The sequence below is a fragment of the Calypte anna genome, chromosome 1 (assembly GCF_003957555.1).
Source record: "Calypte anna isolate BGI_N300 chromosome 1, bCalAnn1_v1.p, whole genome shotgun sequence".
NCBI lineage: Eukaryota > Metazoa > Chordata > Aves > Apodiformes > Trochilidae > Calypte > Calypte anna.
This window is the reverse complement of record NC_044244.1, coordinates 103,053,761-103,079,240: the sequence shown is the minus strand read 5'-3', so window position 1 is coordinate 103,079,240 and position 25,480 is coordinate 103,053,761.

The following is a 25,480-nucleotide window of genomic DNA, read 5'->3' as shown; positions in this document are numbered from 1 at the left end:
GCCTAATTAGGGTGGGCCCCCACTGTGCATGAGCAGGACCAGGGGGCCAATAAAAGGTGAGTCTCGAAGCACAGGCTCAGCTCAGTCCTGATGTCCGGGTGAGGCTTGAGTGGTGCAGCCAGCTAAGACCCAGTACTGCAATGCTGACGCCATGGGTTCGAGATTCCTCAGAGCCTCACCCTGATGGCAATGAGCACTAGTGGCACAATGAAGGTAATACAGTGCTCCAAGAGTGACTGACCTCTCTGTAAAACATGCTCAGGACTGAGCTGAGCCTGTGCTTCAGGACCCTCCTTTTATTGGCCCCCTGGTCCTGCTCATGTGCAGTGGGAGATCACCCTAATCAGGCACAGGTGGGCTTGACACAAGCTCACGCCCACTATCTGGCAACTAGTGGCACCTGGTTGCCTCATTTCACTACAGTTCTTATCATTAAAACAAAGGGTAGAGCCTTGCTCGGTAGGGGACTAAATTAGCAAAACACAGTGCCAGTGTTTACTATTGGCAGGTAATAAACAAAAATACAGGTCTTTTTGTGTTCACAAAGGATATTGACCCAGATGGTTGGTCTTTTGCCTTCAGCTTAGTTCTCTTCTTCTTGTTACAGTTTAACAAGGAAGAAGCATATTATATTTGTGAGGATATAATCATTGAGGTTTTCAAGAAAAAAAATAGGTTTTTAAGAAAAAAAATAGGTTTTTTTCTCTCCTTTTGTGTCTTCAAGTGAATAACATATATAAAGGATTACTTTCTACCTAATTACATGCAAATAGACTTATAATAATGCAAAGTTATGTGTCAGTGAAGGATAGGTACAAATTGTTCCAAGGGCTATGTGAAAAAATTACACGAAACAGATAATATGTTGCTCTGGAGAAATTAGCTAACTTTATAAAAATTAATTGTATTTGAATACTACTTAAGATATTTTAAAATTATTTTTTTGTTTTTAATCTATCATCTGATCAAAAATTAACAGAAACTTATGGCTAATGTTCCTCTCTTCATGGCACTCTTAGCAGTTGCCATATTTTAAACTGAGTTCCCTGTTACGGCAATAGATAAACAAAAATTCTGTAAATAAGTTGCTGTGCAGTACTGATGAAATAATGATGTCTGTAGGGCAATTTAAACAGAAAATATATATTAGAGATGTTTATTAATGTGATACTTCCAGGTTTTGTAGCATTTCGTTTATCTTTCTAATAAAAATTAACTATAAGTTATTAGGGTTTGAGTTTTTTCCATAAAAAAAATTTGGTTGAATTGTGCCTTCACTTTGGGTATCTTCTGTCAAAAAACCTTGCTCTGTAATGCTTCATCCTTAGAGATTGCTGACCAATAATATGATTGCTGCATCATCAAGCAGCTTTGTAAATAGCATAAATAAATAATGCAGTAGTGAAGACACAATATAGACTGACATCTCAATATTCCTCACATAGTACATTTTCTGACTATCACCAGACATAAAAGCTATGTGGTTTTGAGATGGAACATGTGCTCATTGCCATGACAAACCATGGATGCAGTGCCATTTCAGTGCTTTGAGAATGTACCACTTTGATATTATCAGTGATGAACACATGAACAGGGAGACTGTGAGGTTAGGCAAGAATGCTATACTTAAGAATTCACTAAAGTAATGGCAATACCATTTAAAAGTCACCTTTTAAAATTCTAAATGTTAAAACTTTCAATTGCATCAACTACATCAATCAAATGCATCAGCTATCTTTATATATTTTACTTTCATAATTTTACAAAACAGAATGTAGCATTGTAATATAAAATGGTCTTCAGCATACATGCATTGTACATTCAAGTATCTAATACTAAAATATATATATTTTAAAAAATATTTTTATCCAAACTGCAGATGTGTGTTTGCAGGGCCTTGTTGACCAGGAAAATTAATTTTAGTTATGGAAGACTGGTGAGGTTCCCATGTTATGTCCACCAGTCTAGTGGGCTGATTGGTACTACTGGGTTAGCTGAACCCCAGCTAAATGTTGCCTATGGCAAAATAGCTAGGATGAAGCAGAGAAGAGCCAAGGAGGGAAACAGAAATCGGGCTTGGGTTTTCAAACAGAAAATTGTTCAAAGATTTTATGAATGGATCAAATTTTGGAGAGAGTGACTTTTGGACTAGGTGTTAATCAGCTGAGAGGAATATTAATTTTCAGTAAACTAAGGATATATGTGTAAGACTATGAGGGTCAGAGACAAGAAAAAAGGAAGTGCTTTTAAAATTAATTTAATGCCTTGCAGCACAGGTTAAATTTTATTGTTTAGAGACAAGTAAGTTGAAAAACATTGATAATGTCCACGGATGCTGCTGTATTTCTCCAGGGCTTTCCAAAAGACTACTTTTTATATTAAACTGGTAGCATATGGTTACTACCAGCAAATTACACATCTTGTCTGTCTTCAACATGTTTCTTTTGTGGCCCAAGCTTTTGTCCTTGGCATCTTGTATCACTGGCACCCCACTGATAATCAGTTTCCATTTCAGAATAGCAGATAATCAGATAATTGACAATAACAAAAGTCAAACACAAGTGTATGCTTATTATCTATATTATTAGTGTCTCCTTCACATCTGTGTTTCCTCTTCCCCAAAGCTAATCACAGATTGAAGCACTGAATGCAGTTTTTCAGGCCCTATCTCTGTGCTCTCATGGCATATAACAATATCCTGTGTTGCAATGTGATTACTTTTTTGTTGGCTTAACTGGGAATTCTAATGTATAAAGGATGAAATCTGATATGAGAGAGAAATTTGTTCCTCAGCTAGCAGGTAAGGCAAGAACCTATTTTCTTATATTGTTCTTCTTTAAAATAAAGCAACTTTTCTGATAAGTTACCTTTGACTTGTGAACAGTCTAAAATCAGACAGATTTCAGTCAAGACCTGGATGAGCATAGGATAGCAGCTCTGGCCTTGAATTGTAAGGTTTTATATGATTTAGGTAAAGAAAAGAATCAAGCAAGTTTATAAGAAATGAGGAATAGGTTAGATGTCAAAATGGTTTCAGTCAAGACCTTTTTTATTTTTTATTTTTCCTTTTCATAAAAGTAGAAAGAAAGCCAAAGAAGTTGCCTAATCATCTTCTTTTATTGTTGTTGAAATTTTGGTATTTTTTCTGTTTGATTGGCTGGGTTTTTCTTTGTTTTTTCCTGAAATAGTTTTCATAGATTGGCTTGGATTGGAAAGGACATTAAAGATCATGTAGTTCCAACCCCCCTGCATGGGCAGGGACACCTTCCACTAAATCAGGTTACCCAAGACCCCATCCAACCTGGTCTTGAACCTTTCCAGGGAGGGGGCAGCCACAGCTTCCTTGGGCAACCTGTGCCAATGTCTCACCACCCTCACAAGAAGGGATTTTTTCCTTATGTTTGACCTAAATCTCCCATCTTCAAGTTTTAAACTATTTCCCCTTATCGTCTTGCTACACACAGTGTAAAAAGCCCTACCCCAGCTTTCTTGGAGGCAAATTTTGGAGAGAATAAAATGTTAATTATCAACAAAGGAGTGTTCTTGATGCACTCCTCTTACCCCTCTGGCCAAAGTGAACTAAGTAATGAGCTAACTAAATCTGAAGAGACTTGTCCTGGTTTGGGCCAGGATAAAGGTGATTTTCTGTCTTGTACTTTTGCTTTTAGCTAAGTCTCTTGCAAGTAGTTGCACTTGCTGAAATTAACAGCAAGTTTCTCAGACAGTGTCTGCTTCTAGGACTGATAACACTTGATGTTTATAGTTACTGCTAGAGACTGGTGTGCAGAGCCAAGGACACTGCTCAGCTCTGAGGAAAACTTTTACCCTCCAGAAGGAAGAAAGAGATCACACCTGCAGCCCTCCTTTGGGGAGGAACGGACAGGATAGATGCCAGAATTGACCAAACAGAGTATTCCATCCCATATACGTCATACTCAGTATAAATTTGAGGGATCACGAGGGCTAAGCCATGATTTCCAGCTTCCGGCTGCCTGCCCTTCCTGCCTTTCCTGCTTCCCTTCCTTCACCCGGCATCCTGGGAGGATTCCATCCGTTCCTCTGCCTGTGCTCCTGATCCATGCCAGCCCATATCTGTGTGTTCCTGCCTCCAGTTCCTGACTGCTGCTGACTCCAGGAGTCCAGCCTGGACTTTCCCAGGGCTGCCCTGCAGCCTCGGTGGTGACGTTAGAGTTATTGGGGGAAAAAGTGGGAGGAATGTGGTATCCATTTTCCTGTATATTTGTATATATTTAGTAATTTTTTCTATTTATCATTACTGTTTCATTAAAGTTGTGTAGTTTGGTTTCCAACCCATAAGTCTCTCTCCCTTATTCTCTCTCCTTTCTTTATCAAGGAAGAGAGAGAGATTAATAGAGAGCGTCTGTTACTCGGTTTAATTGCCGGGCCAGTGTTAAACCGTGACAAGACTGAATTCTTCTAGAATTTTCACTATATAAGCAGTATCAGCTTCAACAAATCTGTTCTCTGACTCTGGTCAAATGTTCTAAATAGACTGAAAAAGCAACAATAATACTGGTGTTCTTGTTTTATCTTTCTTATGAGTTAATTTCTTTTTTCTTACCCTGAAATTACCTTTAGGAACATTCATCTCAACACTCTCCTATTGTTATCTACTCTCATATTGACTTTCTACTCACTTTCCTAATAGAATTTTTATATAATGAAGATTGGTTCTCAGCTGCTAGTGAAGCATCTGAAGATACAGTTCTGGTAATCACAGCTTGAATTTTTAATGTCTATACAACTGGAAACAGTTGTCTGAAACAACTGGAATCTGTAGAGATTCTACAGATTATTTTCATTAATATGTGTGCTCTAAGCCCTGGTTTGCATGTGGGAGAAATGATTTCTGCATTTTTCATGTTTGCATTTTTATTCTGGTGTACTGTGGAGTCTCCTGATGGAATGCATAGACAATATAGGAAGTGGGTTTTTTTCTCAGGAATATATTAAAACGTACGGCAGCATTTGGTTCAAAATAAATATACAAAAAGCGCATATAATTTGCAGACTGAAAACACACATCGGGAATTTTTTCTTAATTGTCAATCCCTGAAGCTGTATTCTGGATGAAAAGTGATGTTTACCCCTTTCATGACAATTTATCTAAGTGCATGGTCAGCAAGTTTTAATAAAAATCAAATTACTGTTAACAATTCAATAACAGGGTGGCCAGTAATATCAAGATCCAAGGAAGAGATTAATCAAGTACTGCTATTACTCTGAACAAAGTGATACCAGAGGCAAAACTACTTTGACAAAATAAACACTCATATATTCAAACCACATCGTTCCAACTAAATGTCTTGAAGAGGCTAGACAAGTAATCTAAGTTATAAAAGATCTTAGATCTTATACTAAAGTGATTAAAAGGACCTGTCTGCTTCTTAACTTTGGCAATAATTTTTATCTAGGTTTTTATTCTCAGAACAGAAATGCTTAAACCTGAGTTTAAGTCTATGGTCTTTAAACATTAAAAACAAACAAACAAAAATCCTGTAAACCAGAAAGCAGTCCTCTATCCTCATGAATGTTTTCCTTGAGCACAGTAGCTAGACAGCTATATACATCATATAGTTGATATGTAGAGCCATCCACCAGTAGTATTAGTAATAATTAAAAAATTAAAAAATAACTAAAAACCACACTACTCATGAATTCAAAACTGCATTTATGCATTTAGGCTTTAAATTTCAAAGACACTGTTATTTATCTCATGACTCTTCTTTCCTGAAGTGAAACTAGAAAAGTTAATGAGTTCTTGTAGCCCAAATTTATCAGAAAAATCTGGGTGTGATTGACTCAGTATGTTAGTTGAAACCAGGAAATTTCTTCACAAAATTTCCCAGTCGCTCACTCCTCTTTACTGTGGTTTGGTTTATATCACAGTGCACCTCTGAGGTGGAATTACACCAGAAGATTGATCTTTAATCCATAAATCTAGTTCACAGCTAATGCAGAATAACATGCTTCTCATCCCCAAAGTGTGCATGGTACACTGTCAGGTCATCAGCACCAATTCATACTTTTGGACCATAATTCATAAATATAGACTGGAACAACTTTCAGTCTCCTTCAGACTGTGTGCAGTTATGCAGCCACAAATGCCTGGTAAACATTAAAACAAGAAATAATCAAAACAAACCCAGCAGCAGTGAAGTAAGACATTATACCATTATCACTGATGTTTTTCTCACCAGGGTGCATTCCAAAACCAGCTACCATCCTAACAGAAGGAGGAAACTGCTCTACTGTTTCACTAGCAGTTCTGTTTGAAGCAGGCTGACATGAATATAAAATTTAATTGTTTACAGAAAACAAATCTTTTCTGTTTCAGGTGCAATGATGTTCTGAGAAGTCTTTATGGAAGTGGGTGTGAGAATGGAAATAATCTTCTAGCAATTACAAGTTTGCATAACAGCAGTGAAATCAAGATGTCAAAATTATTTTAAATCACTAACTTTCTAGAGATATAAGTACAATCTCTGCCTAAGAAACTCTTGCAAGAACCTGTCCATAAATATTTTCAGTAATATTTGAGGACTGCAACAGTAGACCTATACATGAATTTTTGAAAGAGCATTTGGGAACCATATTGTCTGCAGCAACCCCTGAGACCAGTTCTTAACTCTGGTGGACCACAGCCAAGTAGACAGTCCCTGTCTACATACAGAAGGAGAAATGCACAGAAGATAAGGGAATAGACATGTCACAAAGACTAATATGTAATAGGTTTTATCAGTTTCCTTCAGGTGAAAATTAGGAAAGTTATGGAAATGGAGAATTTATTTAAGCCTTCAGCAATGAAGAAGGAAAACTCATCATCTTCTAGCCATAGATCAAGTACAGTAGACTTCATTTACAAAAAGAAAAAAAAAAAAAGAAAAAAAATTCTGCTCTTTCAAGCAGTTTCCAGGCTACTCACTGTATTTAGTCTGCATGTAGCTGAATAATATATCTTGTGTGAGTCCTGAACAGAAACAGTTGCAGAAAATGCAAATTGCATGCCTAGCGTTTTGCTTTTAAAGGTAATTTTTCAAAATCAGATTTGCATGAAGTCTGATACATTCTTCTTAATAAGCTGAATTTTAAAACTTGTACAAAACTGGTAAGAAGTGTTGATTTGAAAACTCTTATATTGAAATATTATGGGGAAAACCTATCAGAACATATCAGCACCAGACATCATTACAGAAGGTAGTAATATTTGTCAGCAGAGAGCTTCAGTCCTTTCTACAGAACTGTATTCATTTATAGCAATGGATAATTCAGAGAAAAGGACCTACAATGGATCATTCAGTCCATCCCTACATTAACATTAATATTACAAGAACATGAAAATTCAGAGACAGATAATAAGAGGTGTAAATAGTTAAATTAAGACTGAAGTCCTTGCTAGTTCTTATTAATGTAAAAAATCAGTGTTCATTTATTTGATTGCAAATATGAAATGCAGTTCAACACCCTTTACTAATCCCAACAAACACCTTGACATAGTCTGTTGTTGAGAAGACATTTGTTAGAATACTGTCATGATATTGTAGTTAATAGGTATTTTTAGTATTAGAGGTTTTCTGAAATATGACTATTATTTTCCCCATATACTATTTGTAAAGAATTTAGCTTAAAATCTTTAAAGGCCAGTTAAGGAAAAAAGATAAAGATATAAGTAGAAAGTAGAAATTTTCACTTGACAGCAAATTTCTTTTTTGTGTCCAAAGGAGGTCAACAAATTGTTGAAGGGTCTAGAGAGAAATTCTTATGAGGAATGGCTGAGGGAACAAGGGATGTTTAGTCTGGAGAAAAGGAGGCTGAGGGAAAACTTTACAACCACCTGAAAGGAGATTGTTACAAGGTGGGTGTCAGTCACTTCTCCTAAGTAAAAAGCAATAGAATAGCAGGAAATGGACTTGTTGTCACAGGAGAGGTTTAGACTGGATATTAGGAAAAAAACTTTTGACTGAAAGTGTTTTCAGGCACTGGAACAGAATGCCCAGGGAAGTGGTAGAGTCACTGTCCCTTGAGGTATTTCAAAGACATGTGGATGTGGTACTTGGGATGTGGTTTAGTGGTGGGTTGGACTTTATGATCTTTGAGGTCTTTTCCAAGCAAGGCAATTCTATGATTCTGTGATTCTATGATTCTATGAATCATTGTTTAAGCAAAATAAACCACTCAAGATTCATAGGATGAGACACGTGCCATATAAGATCACATCTGAAGAAACATGGATATCATAAAACTTGGAAACAAAAGAAAAAGTGATACATGTTAAGCCCACAGTGAATCAATCCATTTTACTTTACTGATGACTTTTCTGTGAATAATGCACATATCAGTTAGGGCGTATAAAAAGTTTTGTTACTAAGGGAGATAAATGTACCTTACTTCATCTTTTTAAGTATACATGTGTTTAAAATTTCAACAAGATGTTGAATTATCTTCTATCTTTTGAGCAATCTAATACTTCACAGTTAACAAAATATATAATATCTGAATGAGTAAGAGAGGCAAAGTAATGAATCATATCTGTATGTCATAAGTTTTCTGGTTTTAAAAGTCAAAAAACTACTACCATTAAAAAAAAAAATAGGAGATGTAGACTATCTTTCAAGGTTTGTTTTTTAGAGAATGTAATTTTTTGGAAACAAGAACTGAGTCAAAGATTTTTCTGTGTGCCTGCTTGTAAGAAAATTACCATACTAGTCTATCACTATGATAGCCTTTGATCTTCTGTCCACACCTTTGAACCAGACTTTTCCAGTGGAGCAGTGAAGTGGCAAATGATCATGACCACAATCACAAAGTAAAGTGGAGCTCTAGGGAGCAGGAGAGTTACCCCAAATTTTTGCATGTCTTCAAATTTGCACAGTCCTTCACTTGCAACACCACTCTTCTGCCATGATTCCTGTAATTAAAGAATCCCTACCTGCCATTGTACTGATTGCCCAGCCTTCTTTTGAGGTTATGTCTGTCATCTTCTTCTATTTATTGATGAGAAGACATATTTTCTTCAATTTCCTCTCACAGAAATGTGGGAAAACTTCTGCTAATGTATTTTAAGATAGTAAACAAAGTCAAAGAACCTGAATAAATGCAGCTAATCCAACTAAAACCATCACAATATCAAAAAGATATGAACAGTAACACAATAATATTTGCCTCTGTAATGAGATAATATATGTAAATTTAACACTCAAATTAAGCAAATTATTTAAGCATATGAGATAAGGTCAGTACTATTACTTCTGTGTTGTTATACATGACTGCATGAATGTTACACTGGAGAAGACAGAATCAGATAGTCCAGTGAACCCAGATATCTTACAAGCCTAAAAGTCCATGAGCAGGTATATGATTCCCTGCTGGAATAGTCTTTGAAGAATTCTGCACTTTTAACATGCTGATGTTAAAAGGGAGAATTGTGAGTAATTTTGCAACAATAATACTTATAATCCAGATTACTTTTTGTTACCTTCTTTTACACTTGAGAGTCAGTACATCTGGCAACTCATTTAGGTAAAGGACAATTATTAATCACCTTTCTTTCTTTCAGTTATGATGTATGAAGTCTTTCACACTTGTTAGATTTCAAAAGTATTTAAAGCTTACATCTCCCTCTTGCTAATTTAAAGTCTATTACAAATAGCTTTCTTGTGGAAACAGCCACCTGTGTTCATTTAGCAGCTCATGGTCACTCCAAAATTTATTACTCTGCTACTGAATTTTTGTTTGCCTTCTTCTGGAAAAAGCCACCAAAAGATGCTTTTCAATTACTGTGTCCTTCAGCTCAATAAGGTTGGTTTGTTATGAATCTCTCCCTTTAGAAGTTAATAATGTGCTTAAGAGGAGAAAATCAGCCATTTCTCACTGTGATGAAACAAAAAGAAATCAAGAAATAAATGATAAATTCCAAGCTCAAAACTGCTCTACTTACAGGAATGTAAAAAAAGATATGAGGGTGGGGAGTTTTGTAATGAGCAAGCTTATGATACTTTACCCTCATTCTAATATATCTATGTCCTCTTCTCCTTCAGTTTAAAAATCTTGGACTCTGAAAACAGTATTATTTTTTTTATTTCCACAGACACAATGGTGTGAGCATTTCATCCAGATTGCTTACATTTCTCTCCATTATGAATGCAAGCGATGCAGGCATTTACAGTTCCAGGTAAAAACCCTGGTATTTACCCCAGTGAAGGAGAGAAGTTGCAAGTAATCTGCTATAATAGATGTCATGGTTTGTGCTGTGGTATGATCTCATATGTTATTGCTCTTTCCTTCACAAATTATCTGGGGTGTTTTATGGGAATTTTTTTTTTTTTTTTAAATCATATGGAAAGCATCCTAGGAATACCCTGACACAAAACAATGCATGAGAAAAGTATGAAACTGCACTGAGTATAAGCAAACAGATCATAGTGACCAATTCTTCTCAGAAATCTTGAAGGCAATCTAGGATAAGGGGGGGGGATTGGGTTTGGTTTGTTTTTTTCACAGGGAAAATCACCGCAAATAGATAAGGCAATAAGACCAGAATAATAAGAGTCAGAAGTCTTTGTCTACCCTCTCTTTCAGAAGCAATCTGTCATATATTAGACAGATTTTGATTTCTATTGTTGGAAACAAGATAGAAAATAAGTGTTGTGTTTATAAAACATGATGTATTCTTCAATATGTTGGAATTTCATATTGTGTTGAAGGACTTGAAGAGTCATGGGTATTAGATTTTTGCAGATTTTGGCATGAATCAGTATTATCTAACCAAGAACAGGGGAAAGGCAATAACACATGGGATAAGGGACAAATATACAAATATATACAAACACATTTGTGTTTTTGACAGATTTTCAAGGACACAGATCTGAAACTTGTTGTCATATTATACTTAAGTTAGCAGTGTGATAATGGTGCATTTTCTAATCAAGTGAAGATTGCACGACACAGAATTTCTGATGTCTAAATATTTAATTCCTGCTCATACAAGAATGAATTTCATGTTCTTCTTAGGTGGTCAGAATATGAATTGATTCTTTTCATAGGTATTGAGGAGTTTTAAGGAGAAATTATCATCTAGATAAGATTTTATACCTATCTTTTAGGATAAGAGAAAGAAATTTATACATAGAAGGAATATGTTAGTGCAAAGCCATATCACACAATTTTTCCTCTATATGCAGTCTGTTAGAAAACAGTATAAGCTAAGGCAAACTCCGGCTATTTCATCTTTAACATTGCCTAGAAAGAATACTCGAGGTTTTTTTCAGACAAAGTTAAAAATTCAGACCATGTTTTCAACTTTATGTTACCCGATGTTCTTGAGTTTCCCAGATACAAGATTATTCAAACACAGTCACGTATCTGGCTGTCAAAAGGGCAAGGAAGGTGTTCTACCTCAAATCACTGTCCTCAGCTGACTGCCTAACTGAGCAGGAAACATATATCAGGTATACAAATACAGTTTAATTTATGCTTTCCAGCTGCTGGTAAATGATGTGGGCAGAGGACTGGATATTTCCTGCTCACAAAAAGTTCCACCACTTCATAATTCTCTTTCTGCTACTTTGAAGCCCTGTATATGCTATTTCTGCTTAAGTTGTACATTTAGGCACTGTATTTAACTATTTTAATTCCAGGTGAAGTCCATAGAATGCATTTATATCAATATTCATTGTGTTCCTTGCAACCTAAGTGTCAACAGAATTTGAGAAATATGTCTCTTTAACAATGTATGTTTAATAACATGGTTCAGTAGCCATGATAAAGTACAGCTTAAGTGTTCCATGCTTCCTTCTGTGGCTCATATTAAATTACTTCAGGTTCAGTTGTAAGTAAAATGCTGTAGCATAAAGCACATATATATTATGTGCTATTTTAAAATGAAATATTATTTTAGCTGCTTAACATACTAAGATAATATGAATTTTCTTGTAAATTTCTACTGAGAAAACACAAGCAGCAAAGAAAAAAGTTGAGCTTAAAAGGGTTAATTTAGGAAACAAGACTTGACCAATAAGTTGTCAAGATAAACAAAGCAATGACAAACTCACCTGTGTATCATATCATCTACATTTCAGTAGGTACAAGTACAATGCTGTATTTTTGGTATAAATAACATATATAACTTTTTTTCTTAAAAATACTGAAACAGTCATTTTGACTGAGCAAGCCACATAAGTGCTTTTTTAAATGAAATCTAGTACATTATAATTTTACTGCTCACATGCAAATTAAGCATACATATTATTACCTCCAGGATGAAAGCTTGTATGAATTTATGAGAAAAAATAGTTTTTGAATAGTCATTGTTATCAGAACCCACAAGGTGGGTGCAGCACTATCACACCTCACAAAGTGAGCCCCCCCTAAATGTAGGGGCCCAACCTGAATATTTTGTCCCATGGAGTGGGCACGGGTAGAGTTCCCCAGAAGTGGAATCAACCCAGGGAGAGTTAGACTGGACCCTGTTGCTTTCTAGACTCCTTCAGAGAGGAGCCCAGTTGCAGCTTTTAATTAATCTCTTTTAAGAACCCATTCAGTCAGATGAAGTTTGGGAAATCTCTGTGCAGTACTCTAGGAGTAAAGTTATTACCTAGGAGGTTTGTACAAAACACAACTTTACTTAACAGTGATTAAGATTATAAAGCATATAAAAAATGCACCACAATATTACTCTCAAGTCAACAAATTACAACTAGCAGAATTAGAAATATTGGCACTTTCAAAGCAATGGATTTCAATTTAGCAGAACTTAAGAAAATTGTCAAAACGAGGTTACAACAACTAAGCAAATCCTAACAAAGTTAGAAACTATGTTACCTGTATGTGCCAAGATAAAGTTAAAAACAAGAGACCAAGAGAAAGAGATAAAGAAAAAAGAGGAGATAGAAAAAATTATCACCACCTTTAGATCCAGTGATGATCTTGGTAGGAAGTCCAGGTCCTTGGATTGTGGGCACACATCCAGCATTTCGAGTGTGCCTCTTTTATGTCGTCTGACACCACCATTTCAGGGCGGCTTTGGCATATCTTGCCAAGCCAGGTGTTCACTTGGGCCCCTCCAGATGGGATGACACAGCAATAATCCTGATTTCTGTGCATGCACCCACTCCAGTGTCTTCACTTTGGGCACACACACAATATACCACTCTGCCTTCCCAGGGTGCAGCTTCCCTACCCCTGTCCCTTATGGAATAGGGACAGTGTCCTGCCTGTCAGGGTGGCATCAAACAGAGCTCCCCTTGCAGGGACAGTGTTCAAATGATTGGGATGGCCACTAAAGGAGGGGCTGCTCTTGCAAGAATAGGGCCCTGTTTATCAGGGTGGTTGCCCAAATGAGGGTCTCTCCTTGAGAAAACAGAGTCCAGGTGACTTATCTAATGAGTATACCACCTGAGCACAATGTCCATCTTGTCAAGGAGGTTGTTTTGAGCCAATTATTTCTTTAGGGACTCTACAATTGTATAATAAAATACAGTTTTAAATAAAATAAATCATGTGAATTTGAAACCCACAGCAAGTGAAAGGTCCTGGTAGTCCCTATTTCTTTGTTAGCTTGCCTAAAATCACATTATAAATGTTGATTTAGGAAGCAGGCTATAAAATACGTTTTCTCTAATGAGCATAAAGTTGCTCTGGTAAAGGGGTACTCTATCAAAAATCTTGCTTTCTCTAAAATAATGAGATTTTTTGTGAAAATCAAGTTGTGGTATTATGCGGAACTTGCTGTCCTTTGCAGAACAGGTAAAATGTCATGGTATTTATTTATCTTTTCCTTGGGGAGAAAATAGTAGGATGAAAATCTAAGTGGCTGATCAGAACAACAAAACAGAATCCAGTCTCAGTTGTTCTCTGATGCACAATGCATTTAAAGCAGCTTCCTTATCAACTGGTCTTTTTTGGAAAAAGAACCAAATTCTTCATTAAGCTATGTGATTTTTGTCCTGATTGACAGCTCAGTTTGTTAATAGGGTGAGTTTTGTAAGACAACAAAGTCCTGTATGTCAGGAATGCTAAAACAAAATAGGAAATGTAGTGTTTGTTCAAGAAAGTGTGTGGTTAAGCCTTACTACCTATTTACTTTAAGGAAAGTAGTTCTGTATTCATCAGTTATTTCTGGACATTTTAAATAGTTTTCAGACACAGCTCTGCTTCTGAGTCTTGATCTTTTTTCTCTTTCAAGTGCCTTTGGATGTTGATTGCCAGACTCAATATTAACATCAGCTGAAAAGGGAACATATTAAGGGAGAGACTTTACTTAAACTAAACTGTGATATTTCCAGGACTATCCTGAAATGTCCATTCTGATCAGCACAGTCAGCAAAAATTGTAATTTTTGCTTCAGTAAACATTAGGACAGCTTGAAATCATGCATATTTTTCCTGTGATTCCTTAGGCACTGCTTACCAAGACATATTACAGATGGATGGATTATTTGACATCCTTATCCCTAAAACTATGAGCAACCATGGTCAAGGCCCATCACATGCATTACAAAAGCACTTAGGCAGTGCCAGCAACCAGAAACATCATGACCAGGGTGGACAAACAGGGCTGGATGTGGCAGAAATTGTGTGGCTGTTGGCATGGCAGCTGATGCAGAAGAGCATGCAGGAAGGGCACAGAAACTCTGCCAGCTTGACCGGGAGGATCTTGCTAAAATGCTTTAGGATCATGCATTAGGTTAAGCAGATGGTACTTCTTTTTTTTTTTGCTCTCAGAATGTCTTATGGCTACACAAACCATATTGGATTTCTTGTATTAGGTGACGGACTTGAGATACAAGAATGAAGAATTGTGTAATGTCATATTGACAAAAACTCTGGAAAACAAATGGTTTTATCCAGGCAACATGACTCCTGTGTGGCTTTTATCTAGCTCATTTCTTACATTGTGTTGCAGACAGCAATAGCCAATTCATAGGCCCAGTCAGAGATTTCCCTGTCACAGCAGCCTCATCAGACACATGCCCAGAGATATTTGATTTCTGCAGAGATGTTCAAGTAAGGAAGATATATGACACATCTGTGAGTTCTTTTTTCCAGGTGACTTATTTCCAGGGGGGTGATGAGTTGATTTTACCTATGTGAATGGAAAAAGTTATGTGGAAGGTGAAGACTCAGAGAGGTAAAGTATTAAAAATCTGGGTCTGATGTTCAATGGACTTGAACTTCATCACTTGATCTAAAGGATGTCTCAACCCTGAGTTTCTGATATTCTGTAACTAATTATTCAGGGCCTAAATCCAATCTGGTTGAAAATTATTTCTTCTTCTCAGGTTTCCTAGGATTCATGAATTATAAATGTGACTTTTGTGATCTCTCTGGAATATTTTCAGGATGATATATATCAACGATTTTCACATCTGAGCCTGAGACTGGCCATTATCCAAAAAGGACTGTAGTGAACTTCACATACCAATAGGCTTTGTCCAGAAAGTTTCATTGTTAAAATTATTATGCTAACATGAACAAATGCATGATCATAAATGTACTACCACTTTCATCTAAAAATATTTCTTTCACAAAAAAAAAAAAAAATCATTAAGAGAAGTAGCTAAGGAAAGTCCAGTAAGAGTGATATTTGAAGTCATTTATAGATTAAAAATGATAATGTTTAATCAGCAGTGATTGTCTTATACAAAAGATTATATTAAAATTAATGATTCAAATCCTCAGATGATAACTTGGCTGAACTCCACTCAAATTAATGCATGCAGAAAGTTTTATATCAGATAAAGAATCTGTCCTTGAGTTTTATGTAGTTCAACAAAATAATTCCTTTTCTGGCTCCTGAATTTCTCTTCAGGGAAAGAGCCTAAAGGAGATCCTATTTACTACAAAGCACTGTATTCCCAGTCAAATGCTACAATTTCTCTGAAAATCAGAATAGTAAAATAAGAATAAGGTAATTTATATTCTTAGAATCAACACCTTTCCTTTGTTCTAAAAATATCTTCATACTGAGGTGACTCTTGACTTTGCTATTTGGATAGACACTCATGGGGTATTAAGGGTAGATAAGGAGAACTCTTGCAAGACAAACTTGATTGCTTCTGGTCTGAGATATGGGCTGAAGGTCAAAGAAAGACTCCCAATGGTTTGCATGGGAGTGGATTATAATCTCAAGAAAATAGGTGAAGTATCTGTCTTTCCAGACATTTAAAATTAAACTCAACTAAATGCTTATGCTTTGTTTATTAGCAGGGAAATTGAATAGAAGATGTAGATTTATTTCACCTTCTTCAATTCTCATTCTATATTCTGTGGTTATTTTGTTGTAATAATGCACATTATTATAGTTCTGTTGGAAATTTTGGCCCATTGAATTAGCTCCTAATATATTTACAATAAATAAAAAAATGGCAGGAGTCTTCTTTGCCTTTAAAAGTTTTCCTAAACATAAACTATCTCTTTTAATTTATTTCAAGGTTTTAGTGGCAAAAACATTAATACAGTAAGTTGTAACTGGGAAGCCTTGGTCTTTATCACTTGATTAAAATTGAATTTTGTTTAGCAGCTGTGTTGTTTGGTGCCTCCGCTGCTTTAAAATTGACCTTCCATGCTTCATTGTTTTAAAGTATAGGCCATACTTTCTTGTGAAACATGTATATAGATTACTTTTTTCTATTAAAATTCTTCGCTTAGCAGGATTGGATTTTATTGCTTTATAGCTCCTGGTTTGTTCATGTTGACCTTTTCTACATTTGATATTAACTGATTTTAGAATGAAACTTCTAAAGAGATCAACTCTTTCTGTGCTAGATAGTTATATTTCAAATTAATCACAGGCTTTGTAGTAGCAGAACTTTAACTGATTAGTGTCAGAAACTATCAATTATGGGTTTACTGGTGGGTCCATCTATTATTCTCTCCTCCTTTTAGCAGGAATATATACTTGGTTTTGGACCAACCAGGTAATTCACCATTGCTGGGAATTTCAGGCTGTCAGGGAAGAAGGGAATCTCCCCCTCTTTACATGTAATAACCCTAATGTGCTACTGTGCAATTACTGTGCTATACTTTCATATTGATTTATGTGGCCAGCGCATGGTGCTCCAAGTTTTTTGTTCTAAGATGTCATTGTATCTGGGAGTGTAGGCACCCTTGGTCTGCACCAAGGAGGAGAGCTAAGCACCCATCATGACATGGTTTTGCCCAAGGTGAAGTGTGCCCCACACTGAATGGCATGAGAGTGGGGGCACCTGTCTCTTCTGTATCTCACCTTGGGAGAGTACTGCCATGTAGTGTGCAAGCAGCACACTATTCACACCAATTGGACATCTGAGGTCCAGGCCTAGCCAAGGCATTGCTGAGCTACTGGTTGCACCTCTCCCTTCTTCATTTATGTCCCCACTGTTATCATCAACGATGTGTCTCAAACCATGCAATTAAAGCACTGAAACACAAAGATTTAAGATATCTCATTTGCAAAGAAAATGCATCTATACATATACTTAGCAGATAATCACTTCCCACAAAAAATCAGAAAAAGCACTGGGTAACTATTATAAGATTTAAAGTACAATGTAAGTACTCTGTTTAAAATGTTAGATGTTTCATTTAACTAGAAAAGATATTGTGGAATTACATACTGCAGACTAACAGGAAGCATTTCTTTGATAAGAGCACTAAATAGCAGGGCTCAGATTGTTTGATTATATGCATGATTTACAGATGCATTTTGATGAACATATATTGTGTCTCTCCAACTTAATGTTCCCAAATATTTGCTATCTGTCAGTGCTTCTGAGTTTGTTTTTTTGTAGCACACCATCTATAGGAGACCTAAAACCTTCTTGATCACACCAAAGTGCTTGATTCTTGTCATTGCAACTGCTGAATGTTGCTGTTAACCCTTTTTTTGCCAAATCATATTTGATAATATAGAGACCAAAAATTAGGAAAAAAGGAACCAAAACCAACTTTTAGACCAAAACTATTTTGGTCATTCTTTGTGGAATAGTCAAGACATAATAACATGTGCATCTGAAAAGGAAACTGCATATACTTTAAGAGAGTGTGACATTAAAAACAGTACATTGGCATGAATGCTGAGTATCCCTGTCTGTATGATTTTGTTCTGAACTGATCTGTAGCAATTAAAAGATGACCATTTAATCCTATTCAGAAAGGACTTTTGATAACAAAAATCCTAGTGATATGAAAGGGGATATATTTCATATAGTTGTCCAGTGAGCTTCATAAATCCAGAAAGATTAATGGAGTTACGAGAAATGGAAGAAAAATTTTGTAGAATTCCATCCTTCTTATGAAGATGTGGTTTGCTTATCAAACTGTTTCTCATCTTTCTGAGAATGGACTTTGCTTTCTTTAGGTGAACAAACATTGCAGCAATCTGTGGCATTAAAGACTGTCTGACAAATATCGCCTTGCTAGAGAGGAAAAATCTGTACTGTTTTGTTTCTTTACACATGGCTCATTCATGAAATATCACATAGATTTGATGAAAAATATTTGGAACCTGATCAGATGAATGTTCTTTGAAACATGTATGCAACTGTTCAACTTGAATGATCTTTGCGGTTTTACCACTCTTGTGAAATATTTCTTTTCTTTTAGATAGTAAGATGTCCTGGGCCAGGATAAAGGTGATTTTCTGTCTTGTACTTTTGCTTTTAGCTAAGGCTCTTGTAAGTAGTTGCACTTGCTGAAATTAACAGCAAGTTTCTCAGACAGTGTGTGCTTCTAGGACTGATAACACTTGATGTTTATAGTTACTGCTAGAGACTGGTGTGCAGAGCCAAGGACACTGCTCAGCTCTGAGGAACATTTTACCCTCCAGAAGGAATAAAGAGGTCCCACCTGCAGCCCTCCTGTGGGGTGGAACGGACAAGATAGATGCCAGAATTGACCAGAGTATTCCATCCCATACACGTCATACTCAGTATAAATTTGAGGGATCACGAGGGCCAAGCCAGATTTCACTTCCAGCTTCCAGATGCCTGCCCTTCCTGCCTTTTCTGCTTCCCTTCCTTCACCCCGGCATCCTGGAAGGATTCTGTCCATTCCTCTGCCTGTGGTCCTGATCCGTGCCAGCCCATATCTGTGTGTTCCTGCCTCCAGTTCCTGACTGCTGCTGACTCCAGGAGTCCAGCCTGGACTTTCCCAGGGCTGCCCTGCAGCCTCGGTGGTGACGTGAGAGTTATTGGGGGAAAAGGGGGGAGGAATGTGGTATCAATTTTCCTGTATATTTGTATATATTTAGTAATGTTTTCCTATTTATCATTACTGTTTCATTAAAGTTGTGTAGTTTAGTTTCCAACCCATAAGTCTCTCTCCTTTATTCTCTCTCCTTTCTTTATCAGGGAGGAGAGAGAGATTAATAGAGAGCGTCTGTTACTCGGTTTAATTGCCGGGCCAGTGTTAAACCGTGACATAAGAACAAACAGTTTGGCTTCTATTATTCAAGAAAATAAATGAAACTATTTAAACAATAAGAAAATGCAAATACCTGGAGTAAGCGATACCGATTAAAAATTTTAAGTAAAATAGAATTATAATCTAGAATAATTTAGGTGAACTCAAAGATGAGCAGTCTCTCTGGTTCTCTGACTCTGAGACACTTATTTACTACAAAAATGTGCAAAGGATTCATACATGGCAGAACCACAAGATAGTAACATTTGTTGCAGAGACATAAAAGAACGGAAAATAAGTTCCCTGAAACAGTTGTCTGCCATTAAAACTAACCCTCAAAAATAAGGCACATTTTTGATGTATGGTATTACTGTTAGACAGACTGCATATAGTTAATAAATACAAGTTAGAATAACAATATATTGTAAATTAAATCACTTATTACTTAGGCAATACTAGTATCAAAGTAGAGTTCAATGCTTAAACATTCTAATCCCATTTTTGTTTTGTTGTTTCCCACCTGGTATTTAGCACAGGGTTTATACAGAACGCACAATGCTGCCCTAATGAGCACTGTTATGTAGCATTTGGCTAAACATCCTCTACCTCCACAGAGGCCAAACTGATTTTCCTCATGGATTTTTCTTTGGGGCTTATCATATTCACAGATGAGTGGTTCATAAACAGTAGTGTCTGTGTTCTGACAGCGCTATGATAAAAGGCTTTATTTTTATCTTTTCAAAACAGATGGAGACTGATAGGCACAGAGGTTATTGTCTAAAGAACTAATACTTTAACGTTGTTTAGCTTGAAGCATTTGGGATGTATCTTGTCTGTCTCTAATATTGCATAGCATTCACATATTTCTGCACATTTCACATTGGCTTCACATGTGGCCATGAGCGTACAGAACTCTGCAACTTAGGCCACAGATGTCTGAAGTCAGAAACTCATTAAATAAGGAACATTCAATTAGAGTGATCATCACCAGTGGACCTCAGTACGTGCTTACTGCTTCCTGACATGAATCAAAAAGGAGACCAGCAGCAAGACCTTTCTTCACTGTGCAGTCATTCTTAGATCCTGTTTCACCTTTAAACCTGATCTTCTCTGCATGATCACGGTTTTTTTACCCTTGGACTCAGTCCCCCAAATATATGGTTTTATTTTATCTACAAAAGGGGCTCAACTGAGAATTAATTTTACAAATATAGACATGATTCTTCCTCTTCCCATGTGGTTTTAATTTAGTTTTACCTGTAAGAATATAATGTCAATAAAATTTTTATGGGTGAATGCATGCATGTGTAAAAATTTCCTCAGTTTTGGTTTCTGGTTTTATAATTTCTGTGTTGGTTTTGTTTTGTTTTTTTTGGTTTTTTTTTGGTTTGTTTTTTTAAATAAAATTATCTGGGCTGACAGCCATGTGAATCATCACCACTGTGGAGGTTTTTTTTGATCCACCAAACAAATTTCTGTCACCTGTGCTAATGCAGTAGTTGGTAAATGCTATAATTCTCTCTGCTTGTCCATGAAAGGATAAAATTGTGGGAAAATAGCACACAAGAACGCAACATTCCAAATTCTGTTCCTGTCTGTGGAGTGAGCTTGTACTGGGGACAAAAATTCAACTCAACCATTTTCCTTCTTGTCCACAATTTTTTCTCTCGCCACTAGAGTTGTTGCCCTGGGGTCACTCTCCTGACTTCACCGTTTTCTATCTTCTCCTTGGATACCTCATAACCAGACACTTGTGCATTTCTCCTCACATCTTCTGGTTCCTCATTGCTTCCATCTTTTCACCTTTTCTCTTTTCTAACTGGTTATCAAATGCACCTCATAGCCTCATCTCATATTCTCCCTATCCCAGTAATATTCAGAGGTAGATTTAGGAGGATAGTTTCACAAATACATCTAATGGAAGGTGGAGCTGCAGACCATACAGTGGGGGGAGGGGGTCATCATTCCTGGGGAAACATAAAGAAGGAGATGGACAAGTCTACCTTTCTTACTGAAATCTCTGGCCTTAAGCAGTTCTTGGTGGCCCTAGTCACACATTCTCAGAGGTACAGCTGAAGGGAATATAAACTCCCAACTAGCTCATATTCATGTGTCAGCTTCAAGGGATTTAGCATGAACTGTAAGTTTCTATTCAGTATGTGCTGTCGCGGTCTGTAACTATTAATATTTTATATTTTGTTTCTGAGGAAATATTAGCCACTGCGCATACATGTCCTACAAATTGCAAAAGTAACCAGCTTTATGGTTTGAACGCATTACAGGGGTTTATTTCAGGGGAAATGGCACCACATTGAAAGGAGTCTTAGGAATGAGTTAATAGTGGGAGAGAAACGCAGGGAAAACAGGTTTTTAAACAAATTAATCACCCCAGGGAAAGGGCTATTAAGAAAAGAAAGAGAGCAATTAGCGTTCTTTTCATCCTTCGAAGAAAATCTCCTCCTCACCGCTGGGATTTCTGTCCCTTTGAAGTCATTGCTGGGGGTGCTCTCTGCCACTCATTGGTGCTGCTTCCCGTTGTGGCTTCCCTTCGCTCCCGTTCACAACTGTTCGCTTCTGATTTTTGCCTTCTTCCTCTGAAATTTTATAGAAAAAAGGTCCTCCTTCTCATCAATTATTGCCAGGGGTTGCAAATTGGTAAATGCAGGTCTTCCCTTCTTATTCAGGTTTCCTGGAATTCTTGTATTTGCTACCAATTTGCATTAGCTGCCTGGCGGCTTATCAGGAGTCATTAGCATTTTTTCTTTTTGCCTTGGCAAAGGAGGGAGGTCTGTTGACGAGATTTTGCTGATGGAAATAAGTTCGATACATTTTAAACAGTGTAAATAGAAACCACAGAGCCAGGATTTTGCTGATTCAAGAGGCAATTTTTCTATTGTAATGTAATGTACAATACAAACAAACCGTATTTCCAAAAGGTAAATCAGAAACAGATGTTACCTCAAAACATCTGAAGGAAACCTTGTCACTTGGAGAGCATCTCCTATTAAATTTCAAGTGTATGATAGAGGGAATCTGTCATGAATGAGTGTAATGCACCTCATTTAAAAGAGAGTTGCAGAAATTTATTTAAGCATCCTGCCAACTACACCAATTTGTCTCAGAGGAGAGAAAGGTCACTTAAGGAATCACTGTCACAGGTATATGAAAAGTGATTGTAGTGTGAATTTGTGAAAGTGTGACTTAAGAGAATTCGATGGCAAGGTTCACTCTAATACTATGTGGAAGGAACAGGTTAAGGTTGGAATTAAGTTGGAGTGGTTTACACAGGTGTCAGGGAAAAAGAGTAAGGGAAGAATCAAGAATTTATTATAATCAAGCACAGAAATTTAGTTAAAGATTAAAGAAGGTTTCCTAAATATATCGTATGCATGCACACACAGAGACAAACAGATGTATCACAGAATCATAGAATGTCAGGTTGGAATGGACCTCAAGAATGATCTGATGCACGCCTTCTAATATTATTGTTTATGTGAGATGTCTCAGCACTCCGTCGAGCTGAGACTCAAAACTTTCCAAACTGGGGGAATCCACCACTTCTCCTGGAAGATCATTCCATTGTCTGACTGTCCTCATTGTGAAAAACTTTCCTCTTGCATTCAAACAGAATCTTACAAGGAGTAACTTGTTCCCATTGCCCCTTGTCTTGTCCATGGGACTCCTTGAAAATAGGGAGTCTCTCTCTTCTTTGTAGCTGCCTTTGAAGTACTGGAACATTATAATGTCTCCCCTAAGCCTTCTCTTCTCAAGGATGAACAGACACAGTTTTCTCAGCCTCTCCTCATATGGCAGGTATTCCAGTCCTCTGATCATCCTTCTGGCTCTTCTCTGGGCCTTCTCCAGGAATTCTTCTCTCAGTGGATGCTCTGAATCATGTCATGAAATCAGAGTGCTACCAAGGGCCTCTCTTTAGAACCAATTGACTTCGATTTGTTCTTTTCTGGTGTGCCCGTAATTTTTTGCAGGTGATCTTTGGCAACTTTAAGAGTAGGCTATATGGTCTTGGGTTCATTTCCAAGGCAAATGAAGTTCCAGGTATGGTTAGGGAGTGCCTGGTAAATCATTGCATTTTTTTCCAGGAGAAGAAAATAAAATAGAATTAACTGATATGGAAATTACTACCTTGATACTTTAAATTTAATGAAGTTGCAAATGATAGAAAAGCACTCTAAGACTTAAGAATTAAAATTACTCGTCTATTTTATAATGTTTTCACTTCCATTTGCAGCATTTTTTAATGAGAGAAGATGGAATATTAGGCTAATTTACTTCTATGTGGTTCCCTTCTCTTAAGAAAGATTATAAATACAGAAAATAGTCCAGTCAGTTAATTCTCTCTAGCAGAAGACTACCTGAGTTGTGCTCTGTGATAAGCAAATATGGCAATTGGTCATGAGGTCTGAAGTCTTCTAGAACATCTGTATGGGGAGTAACCGTAATGCAGCATTCAGAAAATGTCCCAAGATTTTAAAGAAGAAACCAAACTTTTGGGAACAACCACTGAAAAACTTTAATGGATGGTTCATTCTACGAGACAGTTGACATACATTCACACCATGTTGTTTACTTTTGGGTTTTTATTGTCAGCGTGTATTAAAAATGGATGATTCTTCATAGCTTCCTTTAAAAAGTTATCTGAAAAAGGGAAGAGCTTGAGAATGGTGTGTTAATAGTGGATAGCAATGAGCTGCATACACACAAATATCTGTTAAATAGGAATGCGACTGTCTAGATAGCTGCGTTTCATAAAAAGACAATTAAATTTCCAAGTACAAAAGTTTTTAAAGCCAGTATAACAATAAAAAATTATGTCCTGTTTACATAGTTAGCAATAGGACTCAGAATATCACAAGCTTCAATCAATCGTGTTCTCTTCTCACATTTCAAAGTGATACTGTATTATTGATAAGAGGTAATAATTTGATCTTTAAAAGACATTTATAAGCAATAGCAGGTCAGTTGGGACATAAAATATTTTTCTATATAAAAATAACAACCTTTCAAATGTGCCTTTCAACATGAAAGTATACTTCAGGGTCTATCAAAACTGGCATTTTAAAAGCTTATAAGTGTGTGTTACTAAAAAATTCCTCCCTTCAAGTTGCCAAACAAAAAGCTACAAACTATAATGAAAAAAAAACATTTATCCACTCTGCCATCATTAGAGGAAGTCAATTATCAGTTGGACCAAAGGAGTTTTGAATTGAGGTAATTAAATTTGAGGTTGTGTGACACTGCTGTCATTTCAGTGAGATGCTCGTATACTTCCCTGTGACTGATTGATTCAGACTGTAAAAGTTGGATGGGTGTAGATTTCCTGCTAATATACTAAATTATCTTCTCTCTGAGCTGCTCTCAGATGATTTTACAGTGCTTTCTTGGCAACAGATCATATTTTCAAATTTTCCATCAGAAATGTCTATTGAAATCTACTTTAAATCCATAAAAAAAGCTAGCAGCACAGTTTTTTCCTGATTTTTTTCTTCTATGAAAAGTTTAATAACTGAAGCATGAGCTCTTGAGAAAAGCAAATCATAATAATAATGAAAAAAAGAACGACAAAAGATTTTACTAAGTTTCTGTTCCATCAGATTTTATTAAAAATTACTGTTTGCCTGAAGTTCACAGAAGAGTGTTAGGAAGAGAAATTATCATTGTGAAATTATCATTATCATAAGTTGTGAAACTATCATTGTCAAATCCTATGTAATATATTTCTTTCTTACATATGTGATATGTTCTTCTACTTAGCCCTGTATTTTACAATAATTTTAAATGAGAATAAACATATTTCTAAATAGTTTCAATAACAAACTTACTATTGACCAAAATAGTATTTCATATAAATTTTGCGTTATGTAACTGCTTCATTGTATTTTAGGTATTTTATGAAATTTTTTCCCTACCATGTAATTCCACTACTGTGACTATAAAAGTAAGCTTAATGGGTGTGAGCATCATGAACTGCAAGTTATCTGGTGCCAAATGTATTTAAATAACTTACATATATTTTTTGTGCTTTTATAATAACACTTTGTCTTAATGTATTGTATTCATCA